The sequence below is a fragment of the Gossypium hirsutum genome, chromosome D02 (genome assembly GCF_007990345.1).
Source record: "Gossypium hirsutum isolate 1008001.06 chromosome D02, Gossypium_hirsutum_v2.1, whole genome shotgun sequence".
Lineage (NCBI taxonomy): Eukaryota > Viridiplantae > Streptophyta > Magnoliopsida > Malvales > Malvaceae > Gossypium > Gossypium hirsutum.
The window spans coordinates 48,190,554-48,204,752 of NC_053438.1; the positions used below are offsets into that span (position 1 = coordinate 48,190,554).

The window sequence follows — 14,199 nt, forward strand, 5'->3', positions numbered from 1 at the left end:
AAACTCGAGTTTTAGCATTTTTATCTATGTTAGACTTAGACAAAATTTTAGACCCATTTTTTGAACAAGAACAAGAACAAGTCCAGACCTACACAACGGACCTAGATTTTTGATTTGATCTGATCCGAACCTGACTCAACTCATCGGCTCTAATTATTGTTAATAAAGAATATAATTAAAAGATGCAGGTGGCAGAACTTAATTGGTGAGTAAAAATTAAAACCCTAAACAGATAGCACGTTTATAGATCCCAGGAATTCCGGAGTGACCAGCTCTGAAGAGGCCAGAGCCGTTCTAGAGAGCGGGCACGTAGCCTGTGTTCCTTCCTCATTCCACTGTCCTCACTTCCCATACGCCTTTCTCTTTCTCTTCTCATCCATTTTTAATAAACTTAGGTAAAATAAAATAATAATAATAATAATAAAACAGCAGAAAGGGCCATGAATTTCTGTTTGGTTGCTCCTGTCATTGAACTTCCCTTATCTTCTGCTTAATGATTACTGCCATTATCCTGTGAATGTGTGTTCGTTAAATCCTTTGATCTTTTACATCATCATTTGACGTCATGTATATTTCCACCTCTTCTTCAGCTGCTTCCTCTTTCTTAAGAGCAGCTTCCTCTTACACTCGTTCTCGCTTTTTTCCTTCTTCTTTAAGAAATCTCAATCCCGCCTCTTCTTCTGCTCTTAACAACCAGCGATCTACTGCCTCCGTCGTTGTTCGTTCTTTCCATTCCTCTGCTTCGCGATGGTGCCACCGTCTCGATTGGAGATCTCCTATTAGCCTCCCTGCTCAGATCAGAGCCTTTAATCCTGTCATTGAACGCTTTCAGAAGCATTTTGCTACTATGGGTACCACTCTCCAATACTTTTGGAGCTTCTTTCTTTCGCTTGCTTTTGATTCTGTTTTAATCTTAATTCAACATTTTATTTGCTGATTTTAGTTTTAGTTTAGATTAACGTCTCTGACTTTCTCACTCTAAGTCGAAGTCTTTGTTAGTTTTCAATGAGCGAGAGGCCTCAAATTTAAAATTTTTAATTGTTTTTTTCCGGTTCATAATTAACATATCATTATTGATTGCAGGATCAAGGAGATATATATTTTTTGAAATTAGTATAATGTTTGGAAAGTATTCTAAAATTGACAATTCAATTCATCACCTTGGAGTTTTGATTTGGTTAACATGTTTTTATGGTTTTCAGCTGCTGAACATCCTTTTAAGGAAGTGTTGACGAGTCTTCCCAAGCCAGGTGGTGTCGAGTTTGGAAAGTTCTATAGCTTGCCTGCTCTCAATGATCCAAGGATTGGTAATTTTCTCGTACAACTATACATAGTATATACATTCACTCGATGACTTGGTTGGATATACTACTTCATGCCTTGGGTCCAGCCCAGTAATTTCCATTAGTTATGTGACTGATTGTGTCTGTCCCTTGCTTCTGCTGTATATGTAATAGATAAACTACCATACTCGATCAGAATCCTGCTTGAGTCTGCTGTTCGTAATTGTGACAACTTCCAAGTGAAGAAGGAAGATGTTGAGAAAATTATTGATTGGGAAAATACATCACCAAAGCAAGTTGAAATCCCCTTCAAGCCAGCTCGTGTTCTATTACAGGTGTTTGATAATCCTTGTTATGCATATACATATTTATATTCTTCTCGACTAAAGGAACAGGTAAGATTTGCTTTGTTTTAAATCCAGTCTGTTTTGTTGCCAGGATTTTACTGGAGTGCCAGCTGTGGTCGACCTTGCTTGTATGCGTGATGCTATGAACAAGCTTGGCAGCGATACTAGCAAGATTAATCCTTTGGTGCGGTTGTTTACATCATTTGCTTGAATATTTACTGTAATAAGAGTACGGACATATTGTCAACCATTTTCTATTTTGAGAGGGATAGTCAGTTACTAGAAGCTATTGGTTAAGATTGTAATCTTTTGAAAATTTTGGCTTAATAAGGTTGTGGATCTTGAGAAATTTTTACATATCATATTAATATGCTAGTTAGTACGAAAGCGTAATTAACTGACTTTTTTCGTACGTTAGCAGTGTGAGGCATCTTGTTTCCATCTTTGATCCTGATCGGTGTCGGTTCATAGGAAGATATCTTGAGATTTCTAATCGGTATCAGTTCAATAATACGCACTTTTGCATGTAAAATGTCTTCTACAATGTTCCTGACTATCATGGAGTAATTTTCCTTTTTAATCTATCTGTATATTTTGTTACTGAAAATATATTGTATTCAGGTTCCGGTAGATCTTGTCATTGACCATTCAGTTCAAGTTGATGTAACAAGATCAGAAAATGCAGTGCAAGAAAACATGGAGCTTGAGTTTCGGAGGAACAAGGAAAGGTTTTCTTTCCTTAAATGGGGATCTACTGCCTTCCATAACATGCTTGTTGTTCCTCCCGGTTCTGGTATTGTGCATCAGGTATACTTTGGTATTCAGTGCAATATGCAATACACATTTTGACATAATGGTGGAGTTATCCTTGCTAACTTTATATGTGGCATATAATTTACTGAGTGATGAATGGATAAGCTCACATGTATCTTTACTTTGAATTTTTCCTGGATGCTTTATCTGTGTGAACATGGTGGCAAAGTGAGTTGACACTGTAAAATTTCAGGTTAATCTTGAATATCTTGGACGGGTTGTGTTCAATACCAATGGCACGTTGTACCCTGATAGCGTGGTTGGAACTGATTCCCATACAACTATGATAGATGGGTTAGGAGTAGCTGGCTGGGGAGTTGGAGGTATTGAAGCTGAAGCAGCTATGCTTGGTCAAGTCAGTATTCTGGTGGACCAACGACAGTGTTTTTCTTAAATAGTTTCTAACTTTGGGTTTTGATGATTTCAGTTTTTGCTAATTAAAGTGTGTACTGCAATGATGAGTATAGCCCGATTCTTTTCTATTTAATGTACTACAACTTCATTCTTCTAAACCACATGCCAAAATTAATAGTTAATAGTGAATATAAAACTCACTGCAGGAGTCTGAAGTCTCTTTTAACTTAAGTTGGCATGTTAGTTTATGGTGCAAGTGATCTTTGTCTCCTAGTTCTTGTTTGCGGCCTTTTTTAAGTGGCCATTTTTTTACTTGTTTCAGTTGCTTTTTGACTGAAGATTCGAATCAAATAAGATGATAATTTTTTAATGATTTGAGAATAATGGTAGTCCTGTACACTATCCACTTGTTCTAGTTTATACTTTCTTTCAATGACACAGTTCTTCTTTATCTCATTCATTTGATGGAATGTACATCTCTATCACTTGTGTTTTCTAAAGTTAATCTATTTCGAAAATTGTCAGCCGATGAGCATGGTTTTGCCTGGTGTTGTTGGATTTAAGTTATCCAGAAAGTTGAGAAATGGTGTGACAGCTACAGACTTGGTTCTAACTGTGACACAAATGCTGAGGAAGCATGGTGTTGTTGGCAAGTTTGTTGAATTTTATGGTAATTACTTTTCGTGGAGCTGACCTGAAGTTAACTGTAGTTCCTTAATTGCCTGGCCCTCAAATTCTTTATGTAAGTTTTTAATTTTGTACATATTTGTAGGGGATGGTATGGGTGAACTATCATTGGCTGACAGGGCTACCATTGCTAATATGTCTCCCGAGTATGGTGCAACCATGGGATTCTTCCCTGTAGATCATGTTACTTTGCAGTATCTCAGATTGACTGGCAGAAGTGACGAAACTGTGAGTATTCTACCTCGTCATATAATTGCCTTCAATCTAAAATTATTGAATAACTAGGTAACATCCTTGTCCTTTAATTCAGGTGGCAATGATAGAATCATATCTCCGTGCAAATAAAATGTTTGTTGACTATAAGGAGGCAAGAATTTTTCTTCTTTTTTTCATTTTTTCTTCTTTTTTTCAATTTTACCTTTTGTCCTATAAACTTCTCAACTTTCAGCCGTTCTGCTTGTATTTAGATGTAGCTAGTCTAATTTCTTCCTGTTCTACTTGTGCTTTCCTCCTAACCCTAATCTTGATATGCTCAGCCCCAACAAGAAAGAGTGTACTCATCATATCTAGAATTAAACCTTGCAGAAGTTGAACCCTGTGTTTCGGGACCGAAGAGGTTTGTCTTTTTTCCTTCTGTTTGTAACTTTTTCGGTAGGGCATTAGGTTCTTTGTTTTCTTTGGCATTTATGTATATGTATTAGATATAATATGTTATACTAATAAATTGTAACTGCTGCTATTCTTTTCAGACCTCATGATCGGGTTCCTTTAAAAGAAATGAAGGCTGATTGGAATTCTTGTCTCAATAATAAAGTTGGTTTCAAGGTGAGGCTTGCATTTTCTGCATTTCTAAGGTCCTGCACTAGTGCACACTTTCATGTTTTAATTAAACAATTATTTATTGTCAATCAATTGCTAATTTGTTTCTTTAACTTTCGATCCAGTTGGAGTCTTGGAGAAAGAACATAACAATTTGATATGAAGTATAATGATCTAGAAAAGTAAAATTTACTTGACTCAAAGCAAAATATCTCTGTTACATAAGATGTGTGTGTGGCTCACTTTCCAAATAAGATGTGCTACTGAACTTTGGAGAACCACACCCCAAAAGCTAGCTATTGAGGTTGGGGAGCCTAGGTCCATATAGACCCCACTAGGAAATCCCTTGCTTTCCTATGGGGCATCCAAGTCCCATACTTTGCAATTAGCACATGACAAGATGTTGGCCATATTTGTCACGGAATCAGTAATGGATGAATATTCTATGATAAATCTGACATAGAACAAGAAATTCTCCTGGACTCTTATTTTGGATGATAAGTTCTCTCTTTCTTCCATGTTTCTAGACTTCTAACCTCCTTTATCATTTAAGAACTTCATTTATACTCTGCTTTTCCTAAAATCGGGTCACTCAAGCACAGTAACTACAAGGTAGGAAAATAAAAGATAACTAATAACATTATGTTGGACGGAACATGAAATAGACCCAACTTTGATCAGAACTCTCCTTCAATCTGTAAATTTATAGAATGGTTGACTTTCTGTTAAACTTTTAAACATTCCGCTAATGTATTGCCCTGTTGTAGGGCTTTGCTGTGCCAAAAGAGGCACAGGAAAAAGTGGCAAAATTTTCATTCCACGGGAAGCCAGCAGAGCTTAAGCATGGCAGTGTTGTGATTACTGCAATTACAAGCTGCACCAATACATCAAATCCTAGTGTCATGCTTGGGGCTGGTCTTGTTGCAAAAAAGGCTTGTGAACTTGGTTTACTGGTACTCCTCAATGTCTTCTTATTTTTCTCTTTCTCTTTTTGTTTTTCTGTTTCTTTCCAATCCCCCCTTCTCTCTCTCTCTCCCCCTTTTTTGTAAATAAAAAAAAGAATAAAAACTCCCTCGGAATTATTCAGTCTTCTCACCTTTACGAGAACTACATGAATATTAATATTATCGGACCATAAATGAGTTTGTTTAAATAATTGTTCTTCAGGTCAAGCCTTGGATAAAAACAAGTCTTGCACCGGTTCAGGAGTTGTTACAAAATATCTATTGCAGAGGTATTTCCTACATATATATAATTTTTTTTTATCTAAACCGGACTTCGAGTGAATATAATCTTTTATAAAATATTTGTATCAGTATGGCAGAATTACCAATTTTGGTTTATTTTGTGCAGTGGGCTGCAAGAATATCTGAATAAGCAGGGTTGTTGGATATGGCTGCACAACATGTATTGGAAATTCAGGAGAACTGGATGAATCAGTTGCCTCTGCTATCTCAGAAAATGGTACCAGTGAATATTTTACTGTTTTTCTGGATCCGTAATTAGCTTGATGTAAGCTTGTAAATACACTATTGCATCACATTAACGTATTCCTTACTCGAGTTTAATGCTTACTAATGTAAATTAATTCTAATATTTTGCAGACATTATAGCAGCTGCTGTGCTTTCTGGGAACCGGAATTTTGAGGGTCGTGTTCATGCCTTAACCAGAGCCAACTACCTCGCTTCACCGCCTTTAGTGGTCGCCTATGCCCTTGCTGGCACAGTATGTAATATCTCATTATTTACTGGTACTTAGGGTTTATGTTCTCGTTATGTGATCCAGATTAACCTGTGTCTTGTGCATCTGGATTTATTTTCCTCACTAAGCTTTCTTAACTTCATTAGTCATCTCACTATGCAAGAGAAGAGGGTGGGCATCAGTACTTTTTAATAAAGGACTAATAGCTTTTGCGGTATCAATTGTGATGATCAATGAGTAACTGTGATTTTTTTTCAGGTTGATATTGACTTTGATAAGGAGCCAATTGGAACTGGGAAGGATGGTAAGAGCATCTTTTTTAAGGATATCTGGCCGTCTTCGGAAGAAGTTGCAGAGGTAGACGCCCCAAAATTTGTATATAATCTCAACTTTCGTGTGTTTAAAGCATAAAATTAATTATCTTGGGCTTCTCTGCTGTATAGGCTGTTCAATCCAGTGTCTTGCCAGATATGTTCAGAAGTACTTACCAGGCTATCACAAAGGGTAATCCCATGTGGAATCAGCTACAAGTGCCTTCTTCCACCTTGTACACATGGGACCCCAACTCGACCTATATTCATGAGCCTCCATACTTCAAGAACATGACCATGGATCCTCCTGGAGTCCTTGGCGTGAAGGATGCCTACTGCTTACTAAACTTTGGTGACAGTATCACAACAGATCACATTTCTCCAGCTGGAAGCATCCATAAGGACAGTCCTGCTGCAAAATTCCTACTTGACCGTGGTGTGGAGCGCAAGGACTTCAATTCTTATGGAAGTCGTCGTGGTAATGATGAAGTGATGGCTCGGGGAACTTTCGCTAACATTCGCCTTGTGAACAAGCTGTTGAATGGAGAAGTTGGCCCGAAGACAATACATGTCCCTACAGGAGAGAAACTCTATGTATTTGATGCAGCAATGGTAAGTTATCAAATTTAACCAATTTTTTATTAGCGGAAACAATTCTTGATATCTTGTCACTTTCCATTTTCCATTAGAGAGTACTTTTATAAGTAAAACTAACTATTCTGCTCTTGTCAATTTTACAATCAAAATTTCTGTTTTAATTGGTATTGAGTACAATTTAATCTGCACCAGTTATTTATATTGGGCAATAATAACAATTTTTAAGCGCTGCCAAATTGATCAAATGTTCAATACAGAGCTTGACAATGAATCTGTAATTTCAGAGATACAAGGATGCAGGGCATGACACCATTGTTTTGGCTGGAGCAGAATATGGAAGTGGTAGCTCCCGGGACTGGGCTGCAAAAGGTCCAATGTTGTTGGTAAGTCTTGATTTCACCACGATAAAGAAATTGGTCTATACTCCTCCGATGTACAGTCCACCTGGCTAACTTTGTTGCATAACAGGGAGTAAAAGCAGTAATTGCCAAAAGTTTCGAGAGAATCCATCGCAGTAATTTGGTAGGAATGGGCATCATTCCACTTTGTTTCAAGTCTGGTGAGGATGCAGACACTCTAGGTTTGACTGGTCACGAGCGTTATACCATTGATCTCCCAAACAAAATATCCGACATAAGACCTGGCCAAGATGTAACCGTCACGACTAACAATGGGAAGTCTTTCACCTGCACTGTCCGCTTTGACACTGAGGTAATAAACGGTTTCAGTTATTTGTGCATATTTTACTATCTTCTGTTATGTGATTATCGCTGCCTGCACATTTCAATTTAGAAACGAAAAGTACCCCTTTGTCTGAAATATGCAACTACTTAGTCCTTAGATAACATGATTATTTACATTGATCTAATTCCACTTGGTCCAAATATGTGGCAACTTTTTAACGAAATTACGTATTTTAGAGCCTGAGATATGTAATACCAAAGCTGATTGTGGGTTGCAATTGCAGGTTGAATTGGCATACTTCAACAATGGTGGTATACTTCCATATGTTATTAGAAACTTGATTAAACTGTAAGTGCATTGGTTGGGAGCCTCAGCCATTTCTAAACGTGAGATGCAAATAAAGGTAGTAAAATAACTGAAAATTTCCCGTTAATAGGGACTTTTAGTTTTCCTTCAGTTTAGGTTTTTAGGACAAGCCTTGCCCGTCTGTCAATAAACAAAATTACTTCAAGAAATTTAGCTTTTTTTTTTCTCATTGACCTAATGGGGATATTTCGATTGGCGGACTTTGTCGATTTGTATTACTGATTAGACATTAAATTGTTGGACTTTGTTGAATTATAGTACACAACAAAGCACCTTGAGAATTCAAGGTTTATCTTTTCTATTTTTGTGTGTTCCAACAATTATTCTGTTTTCAATTCAAGATCTTTACCCTAACCTCGTTTAATTTTGGTATTCTATTTCTATTACATGACCATGATTTTTTTTTTGTTTTTCTTGAAAGTAAAATTTCTGGATTAACTTTTTTTTTAAAGTTTTTTCAGCTTCAATTACACAACTTTTTTCAAGTTATTACAATTTTTATAATATTTGTGTAATTTGTTTTATGTAATTATGAAAAAAATATTATCCAATTACGAATTACATACTGTTTTGGGTAACACAAATTAGACAAATAATCAATTTCACAAACTATATATTGCGATTTCTCTAATATTTTGTGACATTAGAGTTTATAGAAAGCCTATGTTAAAGAGTTATTTTTAGACTATTTGAACCCCACCAAGGCCAAATGATAGAACATTTCTTTTGTGAAATTAGGCATTCTCGCAAAAAGTTCTGTGAATCTCATTTGGCTCTCATTAAAGTAGGGTGACAAATCTGAGGTTAAAACCAAGCATAGACACTCCAAGAACAATACCTTTACTATTTGAGGGTTTGGTCGGCTGCTTAGAGGACGACACTTCAAATACTTCTCCTAATAAATGAGTTGGCCCTCTTAACACAAACCATATTTAGGTAGAAAAATGAGCAATATGGTTTTCTTGGAGCTTAATATGTGAAAAAGAAATATGGGATAAATATGAGTATGAGGTGGTGTGCTTCCACTAGGAACATACCAATATTTGATAGGTCTTGGTTCTCCATTTGCATCTTGGATATTACTATTATTGCATCTCCTTTAACCACAATCATCTCAACACCTAGCTTTAACTCTGTGTCTCTAATAATATTGAATTGAAAAGAATGATTTTGTGTGAGGCTCAAGACATTTATTTTTCTATTCACCCTCGTAGTGTGAAAATGTACCATAGATTGCTTCAGCCTATCTCTATTCCAAAATGGAATGAAAAAGGAAATTGTGGAGTATGTCGCTAAATGCCTAACCTGTCAATGGGTAAAAGTCGAGCATCAAGTTCCCACTAGGTTGCTTCAGCCTATTTCTATTCTAGAATGGAAATGGGAGTGAATTGTCATGGATTTCGTGGTTGGTTTACTAACATCACCGAATAAAAGAAATGCAATATAGGTGGTAATGGATCGACTGACGAAGTTTGCTCATTTTTTGGCTGTGAGAACCAATTGGCCACTTCTGAAAATGGTTGAATTATGTATTTGTGAGATAGTTAGACTCCATGGTGTGCCTGTGTTTAGTATCTCTAATTGAGATCCTTGTTTTGACTCGAGATTCTGGAAGCAATTGCACGAATCACTTGGTAGAAGTTGAATTTCAGCGCAGTATTTCATCATTAGTCTAATGGCCAATTAGAGCAAGTTATTCAGGTGTTGGAAAATATGTTGCGAGTCTGCATTATTGATCTCGAATTTGGTTGGGAACATTATTTATCATTAGCTGAATTTGTGTATAATAATAATTTCTAGTCAAGCATTCAAATGGCTCCATATAAATCATTATATGGCTGATGATGTAGAACACCCTTATGCTTATCGAAATTGAGTGAAAAGAAAGTAATTATGCTAGAGTTGATTCAGGAAGTGGAAGATATGGTTAAGTTTATCAAGGTTAGATTTAAAGTAACTTCAGATAGATAGAAGTCTTATGCTAATCTGAAACAGAAAGACATTGAATATGTTGTAGGTGATAAAATTTTTTGAAAGTCTCTCCGTGTAAGAAGATTTCGCGTTTTGGGCGCAAGAGAAAGTTGAGCCCTAAATTTATCAGGCCCTACGAGATTGTTGAAAGAGTTGGACCGGTTGCTTATCGTCAAGCTCTGCCGTTGGAGTTGCAAAAGATCCATGATATATTCCATGTATCTATACTTTAATGATATCGGTCTGATCCATCTCATGTTATAAAAGTAAAGACAACTGGAGTTAAGTCTGATATGTCCTTTGAAGAAAAACCGATGGAGATTTTAGCTTAAGAAGTAAAAGAGCTGATAAATAAACGCATGCCAGTAGTAGAAATCCTATGGCAAAGTCATAGAGCGGAAGAAGCAACCTGGGAACCAGAAGAAATAATGAGATCCCAGTATCTTCACCTCTTTCTAGGTAAATTTCGGGGATGAAATTTCTTAAGGGGGAAGAACTATAACAATTCGATTTCTAGTGGTGTCAAAAACTGTAGTTTTGGGACCCCTTATTAATAAACCGAGTCCATAAATATTAAATAGGGATATTTAATGAGCTAATATTTAGATGAATTGAAATTTGGATAGTTAATTTAGCCAAAGTTCTGGTTAATTAAGACCTAGGGACTAAATTGTAAAGTTTAATTGTTATATATTTTTAATTGGTAAATGGAGTGGGGACAAAAATTACAATTATCCAAAGGTCCAAAATGGTTAATAAACTATTACTAATCATGTACTAGTGGATTGTAATGATGATTGTGGATTAATTAAGTAAATTAAGGTTAATTAAGATTAATACATAATTACTTAAACTAATTAAAACTTAATCTCTCTCTATATATATGTGTAAATTAGTGGAAGGAGAGATGAAGTATCTTCTTCTCCAACCATCCAAACATCGAAAGAAAAAGGAGGATGTCATTATTGTTTTGTTTAAAGCTCTTTGGCCTTAATTTTAAGTAAGTCCCTAGCCATTTTTCTTTGATTTTTATAGATTCTTTTATCTGGAAAACTTGATTAAGCTAACCCAAGGATCAATTTCATCAATTATTGAAGTTTTATAAATTTTCCATAATTGGGAAATTAATCAAATTGGTGTGAATTTGATAGAAATTAAGCTTAATTTAAGAAAATGACTACATTGTAAAGCTCAATTGATAGTTTTGAACATTAGGGACCAAATTGAATAAAATGTAAAATTATCATAAAATTTCAATAGTAATAGAAAATAGAAGGTCCTTAATGAATATATGTGAAATCAGATTTTAATTCGAAGGTCTAGGTTGAAAGTTATGCTTGTCTCAGGTTTAGGGACTAAATTGAATAAATTATAAAATATGTGTCACTTTTTAATTGATTATGAATTGAGTTTTAATTTAATATTGTGTATTTTTGGATTATTATTCGTAACTAAAGATGACGCAGAGTCGTCGAGAGGAAAAGGAAAGGCTACAGTCGACAACAAGTAACTTGAGTCTTCGATTTGTATTTCTATGATTTGAATCATTATAATTGTTACATATTTATATTTTTTTTTTTTGCATAGTATGATATTTAGGTGAGCTTAAAGTGATTGTTTGAATTGAATTTTTATGATTAGATTGATTATCGAAATGGAAGACTAAATTGAATAGAGTTGAAAATAGTGTAATTTGATGAAAATATGAAATTGACTTTGAATTGTGCTGGAATATATTATTTTATGTGATAATTTGATGAACTGAATTTTTAATTGGAAATGATGAAATGTATTTTTTATTATTTGATGAATTGAATAATTTTACTGTTCTAACAGAGTTAGATATAGTTAACATGTCATAGGATAGATTGAGTACGAGTTACTTCGGCTATATGTCGATGAGCGCTCGGTGCATTCTCCTTCAAATGTTTAGATGAGGCACTAGGTCTCAAATTGGTGTGTTGGTTAGGATCTGCGTATCAGTTCGAGTCCGAGTCAAGTTAATAGGGGATATAATGTGGTAATTGGTTGATTAATATTGGAAATGATTAAATGTTACAAAGTTGCAATACATGTATTATTTATGATATTTGAATATCGGTAGCATGTAAAAGATCATGTGAACTGGTTTAACGAGTTTAAGGGCCAACACAAAACGATAATGGTTGAATTGTTTTGATACGAAAATGACATGTGTCTAATTGAATATGTTAATTGAATAGAAATGTGTACATTAAAGACTTTGATATGATATGTTTTGTTAATTAAGTAAATTGTTTAGTTGATTCATTTGGTATAATTAGCGTATCTTATGGAATATGCAAATTGTTATATGAATTGAAGATTAGCATGAATTGTATATAAATTGGTTGATATTTGAATTTGAAATTGATTCTATGCATTTGATTTGGAATTTGCATTATATTGGTTTGAATTATGGAAATACCACTAAGCATTATTGCTCAACGTACGATTTGTTTTTCGTGCGCAAGTTAGGTTCACATCGAGGTCTCGAGCATCGACTTCAACATCCAGATAAAGATCCCTTACTCAAGAAGGTTTGTATAGTTTCTTTTGTTGGTTATATGACATGTACCTGGGTTGAGCCGGAATTAGTATTTTGATTTGGCTATTTGCTAAAGTACATGAAATTGTGAATGTTAAAACTATAACTTGACATGATTTGTGGTATCATAATCGGTCTTATGTTCATATACATTTTTTTTGTAAATGTTAATTAGTTAAATGAAATATTTCAACAAATTATTAGCAAAAATTGTTGAAATGGGTGATAGTATGCTTGTATAATTGGTTCATTATACATAATAGAACTTATTAGGCATATAGACTTTGTTGATATTATATGTGTTGGTAAATTTGAAAGGTTTTAGGTGTTGCAACCAAGTACCAAAAACTTACCCTTCTAAAAATAGAATGTCATGTCGTGATGTCGAACGGTGATCGTCATGAAGAGATCTGAATACCATGGCATGGTGTGATGCCGGACTTTGGTTGTTGGGATGAGGCTTGACAATATGTTGCATCATGATGAGAAACTCCCTGACGTCACGACGTCAACTCGATATTTTTGAAAATCTTACAATCTGGTTCTATTTCAAGCTCAAGTTAGTTTTAGAGCTTTCGTAAGCTCGGACGAGACTTAGAAACTGTGGTATTTTGTATGATATATATGAATGAACTAGATTTGATCATTTAATAGTATAAATTGAATATAGTTGATAGTTGCTTCAACAACAAATGTGACACTATAAATATGTATGAATGAACTGGATTTGATCATTTAATAGTATAAATTGAATGTAGTTTATTGTAGTTGCTTCAACAACAAATGTGGCACTATAATAACTTGTCTTTCAGTGTGTCAAAAATGGTGGTATCGAAACCCCATTTCCTATGTTCAAGCTCGTAAAAAATATTATTTAATATTTACGAGGTTAGTATAAAGGTTAATCAAAGTTTGGTCTCTTATTTTAGTAAAATTGATAGTTAATTAAGGTATATGGACTAAATTGTAAAAGTTGTAAAAATTCATTGTTAAGGATTTGTAATTAACTGAAGGACTAAATAAACAATTAGACTACTAATATGTAGCCAATCGGTGGTGGATGAAAATTGTAATCCACCAAATTAGTTAATTATACTTAAGGTTGATTAAGTAAAGTTAGTTAAATTAATTTAGATTAATTATATATGAAACTAAGTATAAAAGATAAAATAAAATAAAAAAACAAAACAAAACATTTCTTCTTTTCATTTTCTTCATCACCAAATAAGAAAGAAAAAAAAAAGGTTTTGGAGTTTTAACTTTCAACCCTTCAATTTAGTATGTATTCGTGTTTTTCTTGAAATTTTTATGTTTTTGAGGTTGTGGGAGCATGATTTAGCTAGCCCGTGTACCAATTTGAAAAAATTTTAAAGTTTATAAAAATTTTCATTGTTGAATGTTTGAAGAAATTGGTACTAAATTGCTAAATTTCAAGCTTAGAAGTGAAAAAGAACTACTTTATGAAGTTTATTTGCTAGTTTTTGAACATAGGGACTAAAGTGTATAAATTCTAAAATTGGTGTAAAATTTCTATAAATATGAATAGTAGAGAGTTTTAAAAATAGGGCCTAAGATTTGTAAGGGTATTTTAGGGATTTTAGCCTTAGACTGTTCAGAATTTTGTAACATGATATATCGATGATTTTTTTTATTATGGTTTTTAGAAAATTAAATCAATTTTTGAAAATAAGTTTTAAAG

The 14,199-nt window shown here is 34.3% G+C and overlaps 1 pseudogene; it reads left to right on the top strand.

The window, feature by feature from the left end:
- Positions 1 to 235: 235 nt before the first annotated feature.
- LOC107936722 (aconitate hydratase, cytoplasmic-like) lies at positions 236 to 8,262 on the top strand (annotated as a pseudogene).
- The last annotated feature ends 5,937 nt before the right edge of the window (positions 8,263 to 14,199 follow it).